Here is a 6,444-nt window from a genome sequence, read left to right on the forward strand (position 1 = left end):
AGTTTTTTGGTGGGGTTGGTTGGTCTTTACTAATTTATATTTGTTTTATATTTTTTATCAGTGTCGAGGTAGTTGCGTTGGTTAAGTTATTTATTTGGTGGGGTGGATAGCGTTGGATAGTCCATATAAAATTCCTATATTTCGTAAAAACGTCAAGAGATTGCGTCACATCCAGCGACGTCATACCACAATAACGGCATTTTGGTAAGCTACCGTTTAACGGCAGTTTAAGTACAGCCAATTTTATTTCGATGTCAATATGACTCCCCTGCGTAGAGGGGGGCACCACCTACATGTTTTTAACTGATTCGAACTGTAATAACTTCGTTCAAATATCTGCCTTTAAACTAAATCTCAAAAATCATCAAGTGCCTAGCCGCTATCGAGTAACTGCCTATCAATTGACCCAAAATTTGCAAGAATGAGATTTGATTCTTTTGGTTTCATTTTGCTTCATTGAATCCTATTTTTTAAATTTTAATAAAATTTGGTGCTTGAATGTCGTGACTTTAAACTTGAATGCCTTACGACAGATTTTCAATCAGCTGCTGTATTGATCGACTTCGATTTTGGGATAGTTAAGTTATCAGGCTACAGTTAGAAGATAGCAGCAAAGTGAATTTGGATGCTGCTAAGGTTCGACCAAGATCTCGGTTACAATGATTCTCGGCGAACAATCAGGCCGAGTTCAGTCTCGTTCGGCAGCTGAAACGCCGAAGTTATCAGCAAAACCGAGACAGCTCACGATCGTAAAATTAGCTTATTTTGAGCCTATCGCTGATCGAGGGATTTCCCAGACGACTGAAGAATCGTCTTAGTATTTTGATAGGTAAACAATGAACGAAATGTTAGACGTTAGTGTCTTATTACTTTATGAAATGTGCTGTTATATATGAATTACTCATTTCTTTATACTAATAAGTGAATGTGTACACACATAAGTGTATTATTATTCATCTCCATATAGAGTTCTGAAATTAGCAGCTTATAAATTTCTAGTATGCACCACCAACAAGCCTCTCTAGCAAACAACTATTTAGAAGAATATAATGAAACACTACAAAATTTCGGATACGAAATACTAAAAGTTACTTTTCGCCTGTAACACTTAGATTACAGTTGGGGGTTTGGAATCTTTGGTATACAAAAGCAAAATAAAGTGTGTTTTATTTGCTGCTCATTCATAGACTAAAAAAAAGTAATTTTATTTAGTTTTTTTTTTTTTTTTTTTTCAAATGGAACCCTCGTTCCATTTAAAAAATTAGAGATGATTAAAAATATGATTTGGAAATCTTTTAATTGGCCAGGAGAAGACACGAAAAACAATAGATAGTCAGATCTATTTTTCCAAGGCATCTTGATTAAAGTTAGTGTTTTTAACAAAGAAAAAAAAAAAAAAAAAAAAAAAAAATACGATTTTTTATTAAGCAGGAATGTCAAAGTTGACATATGATATAGTATTCTATTCAGAATGTCACTTTCTATTGAATAAAATTAAAAAACATCTAGTGTACCATTTTAAAAATCAAAAGTTGTAGTAATTTCCGGTGAAACAGAGTGATCCAAAAACAATTGAATACTCAATTGTCAATCAATCCTAATCTATGTCATATACTAACATACCAAATCGTTTTTTTTTTATTAAAAAAATAAACAAGGATATAATTAATTTGAACCACTCTTGAACACCCGCTATATTGTGATCGTGGCCATAGAAATATAATACCTTTTCTATAAATAAAATAATATTTTTTTTTTTTTTTTAAATTAATTTGTAGTTTACTATAAAATGCTACAATAGACCACAAAATTACACTCGCAACAATGTAGCCGTCCAGCTCTAAATTCAAAACTCGCATATGTATAAGGTTATCCTGGTCCTAGTTTACAAAATCACAGTCACCCAGCAAATCATAGTCTGCAACTAGAGTAATGTTGGATGCCTAGAATTTGAGCTCGAAAGAGTGGAAAGAAGAACTCGCAATCGCAAATTCATATGAGCTTGCGATTGTTGCTATTGCGATTTTAAAATAGCTGCGATTGAATCGCAGCTTGCAATTTTGCTCATATCTACTCACTAGTAAGATCCAGTGAATACCAACATTCAATAATTAAAGTTTGTTTCAGAGTTAGGTGTTGAACTTTTACTGGCAACACTACGCCAGTAGTAGAGGCGGGAAAAGATTGAACGAAATTATTAAAAACGAATCTTGAGATTCGATTTATTGCTTGCGATCAGGTTCGTTCAATTGAATCGTGGCCAGCACGGATCCATATCATTTGAGCCGTAAAAAAGAGTCGTGAGAATTGATTCATTGCTTACTATACGGTTCATTCAATTGAATCGTAGCCAGCACGGATCAATAAAATTTGAACGATGAGCCGTAAAAAAGAATCGTAGGAATTGAATCGGCTCACAATGCGATTGTTCGTTTCTACGGCGCGGCGCGGCTGTGGCGGTAATATAGGCATATATAGGAATAAATTCAGGCACCAATATTTAGAACCAAAACCTTAATCAAGATATGGGTATAAAAATGCAAATCGATAGAAGAAGTTATTTGCAAACAAAACTTGTTATACTTACATGGTACGGGAGTATCTGTAAAGGTATTTAATTTTCGCATCAATGTTTTTGTTAGAAATGTATTACCGACTACGTAATAAATGTCGGACTATTTAAAAGAGGAAATCGTGTTTTTATGCAACTCCAACTAAATAATATTGGCCTCTGCTCAATATGAGAAAAAAAGTAGCGTCAGCGATAGTTTATAAAAATGGAAATTACTGTCATCTTATATGTAAAATTATATGGGGAATATCGTCGATGTTCATTTCAAATCAACTGGACGCCATTTTTGTTTCGATCATGCAATTATTATATACTATTTATTATGATTATTAAATCAGATTAAAATATGGCTCTAGAAATATTAAATTGGTATTAAAGAGTCTTTAAAATAAATAGGTATATATAAATTGGATTGATAATCTAATATTATTGGTAAAATAATCAGTCCAATTACGCCAGTGTCAGAAAGTGTTGAGAAACAGATGAAAGAAGAACCAGTATATTTCTTTTCTGGTCCCTTAAGTACCTAATTGTCCTACCAAATTATCGCCAGTAGTACCAGTTCCGATCTTGTTTTGTAAAGTATAAATTGTGCATGTGGTTCGCTCAAATGAACGAATCGTGGGACTCGATTCAATGAAATTGAATCGTGTGATTCGATTCACTAAAATGAATCGTAATGCCAATCACTAGCCAGTAGTGTTAAATAGTAGCTAGTAAATCAGTAAATGTGACATTTTACTAGTAATAACTTAAAAAACTTAAATTAGCATTCACCAATTTGTAGCTTTTACTGTAACATACAGGTTGGCTCACTTCATTCGCCTCCTCGGTTGATTATACGAAAACGGAAAAATGTAGAAATAAAATATTTTGTAGTATAATATTGCGGGGGAGACATTGTGCACAATTTAAAATTATTTTGAAATATACAGGGTGTTTCAGACTAAGGTCCATACAATGTTATATTTTTCTTATGGAACACCTGGTATTTTATTTCATTTTAGTTCTTAGCACAAAGGCATTTATAAAGGGTTAATATGTTTAAAATCTTTGGTTTTTGAGATATTTAAAGATATTTAAATTTGCAGGCTACACTAGATTAACACCCTGTACATTACTTTTCAGAATTAATTCTTGTGATGAGTTTAAAGTTTAATTAGAATAATATAAGAATATTTAAAGAGAAATAAACTTTACAGAAAAATGTTATTGCTTTCTTAAAGTTTTATACAGGGTGTTTTTCGAAAATATGATTATTATGAAAGAATTTATTTTTGCACTTAAAAACTTACGTCATTACGTTATTTCAAATTCAACACCCTGTATTTTTTAAATAAATCGAAACGGATTCAAATGCTCTTTCACAAAGTATATTAGGATTTCCTATACCGATTTGGCTCAGAATTTGAATAAAGAGCAATTTTCAATAAAATGGCAACAAGAGACTGGTATGATCATGGCAAGTTTCTAGTGACAGTTGGTAACTATTTTCAAAATCCAGATTTGGTTTATGGACTTATTTAAATTTATACCAGTTTGCTTCTATTTAATTTACCTACAATAGTTTAATAAATAGTTTTTTTTTTTTTTTTTTTAATTTATTTTAAAATAAGAAAGTAGTTCTTTGATTTATTTTACAGATTACTTGTAGATATATGTATTTTCTATAGAAACAGCCAATTACAGCAATTCGGTACCTTCACTTCCAACGAAAGTTTTCTGCCTAATAGGTTAATTTATAAACCACACTACCAGCTCTGCGAAATAATAGGACAAATTGCTTTTCGAGGAACGCTTATCAGGAAAATTTCTATTTGGATATCTTTGAGCATAAGTCCAAGAAGCAATTTCCCTCACAATATAAAATCACTAGTAACATATTCGTTCCTCCAGCAGATGCACAGCTTTATTTTCTTGGTAAAATAATAAATATTTACTTAAACTATTGTGGGTAAATTTAAAGTGAAACTGTTATAAGTATGAAACGAGACAGAGTTGAAATTCATTACGTAAACTAGTAATGGAAAGCTTTGAAAATGGTTACCTAACTATCACTAAATACTCATTACGTCTGATTACAATTATTTAAACATCGCTTTTATTCAAAATCCCCAGGAGCTAGATAGATATAGAAACCCTATTATAGGTTTGAAGAGCATTTGTTAATCATAGCCTGATTTATTTCAAAACTCTGAGAATGTCCACATTAGCTCTTACTGAGACCCACACTATATAAAATACATCCTTAAATGAATCCAGCCACTTTTGAGAGTAGCCTGTATAAATTTGGGAAACAATATGTTTGCAGTAAAGTTTATTTCTCTATCTTTTAAACAGCATAAAGAATTAATTCTGAAAGTAATGTACAGGTGTTAATAATCCATTCTATTGTGGCATGCAAATTTAAATATCTTTAAATATCTCAAAGACCAAGATTTTAGACATATTTAACCCCTTATAATAAATGCACCTTTATTGGGCCCAAGAATCCAAAAATGAAATAATTTTTTTTTTTTTTTTGTTAAGATTAAAGATAATTAACTTCTTTATTTTAAGATATAGGTAGATATATTCCATGTATTCCATGCATAAGGTAGACGGACAAAGGGCCCTAGGGTGGGAATCCCGTGACAGTTCTGTTTTGACGTTCATTTGACACTTTTTGAATTTGATTTAAAATTTTATCGATTTGTCAGTCTTTACTGAGCTTATTTTATGTTATTTATTATTTATATTACAACTAGTAGTTAGTTGTTTAGAAGTAGTATATCTAGAAGGAAATTGGTGACAGAACTTAATGTAACAGTGACACTATTGCTATTTATCGAAAAAAACTGTAAAATGGTTGTGTAGCGTGCGGTAGAGCTCGGTCAAAAATGGAGGGAAATAATGGAATAACTTTTCACTAGTAAGTGACTACATATACGTGTAGTAAACCGATCATTTATGAAATTCACTTAAAATTAACTAATTATATATTTCTACTTTTTATTACTATTTATCAAGATTAGATGTCAAAAGAATTTAGATAAGTCAGTTTGACTTATCTACTTCAGTAACGTATCGAATGTTTGTGTTAATAAATAATTAATATATAACTTATCTATTTTTATTAGAATTATTTTTTTTTTTTTTTTTTTTAAGTATAAAAATATTTTAGGGTTTGTAGATTTCGATAAAAGAAACATATTTTCTCTTTACCATTTTCAGATAGGTCCAAAATAACCGAGTTAGGTTTGAGAATTTTAAAAATGATTTTTGGAAAAATTTTGAGAACCACCGGATTTTTCTGTATTAGCTGCTTACAGGTACCGTAGCGGTAACCATGGTACCATCAGATATTAACAAATTATACCGTGTGAAAATTTGCAGTGGGCATGGTTATTCTAAAAGTGTTCAGAAAAGGAGTATACAGGATATTTAAAGAAAATGCGATTTCAACACCTTTTTTTACTGAAAAACCTCATAGATGTTTCTGGGGTCAAGAAATATACCACCTCTGAAAATATTTGCGCTTATTTAAGATTTCATCCTGTATAATTTTATATGTTTAATAACTACCAACCTTTATTGACAACGTAAAATAAAACAACAAATTATTCAATCTACCCTACATAATATATGTTTACATTTTAAAAATAACATTGAACATTTTAGGTCCCAAATCGTGTTTAGGATTTAAGTTTTTTCATATTATGTGCTCACTTACTTAATCTTTTTTATTCAAGGTACATTGTAATGATATTTGACATAAAACAGAAAAAAAATAGTTTTTTATTAAATAAATTTAATTACAAAGGTTTTATTTTTGTTATATCGCCATTGGTATTTAACGGTCTAAATATCACCTAGCAATACGTAACTTTGCA

This window comes from Sitophilus oryzae, unplaced genomic scaffold, assembly GCF_002938485.1.
Source record: "Sitophilus oryzae breed Bouriz unplaced genomic scaffold, Soryzae_2.0 scaffold_1009_pilon_pilon, whole genome shotgun sequence".
NCBI lineage: Eukaryota > Metazoa > Arthropoda > Insecta > Coleoptera > Curculionidae > Sitophilus > Sitophilus oryzae.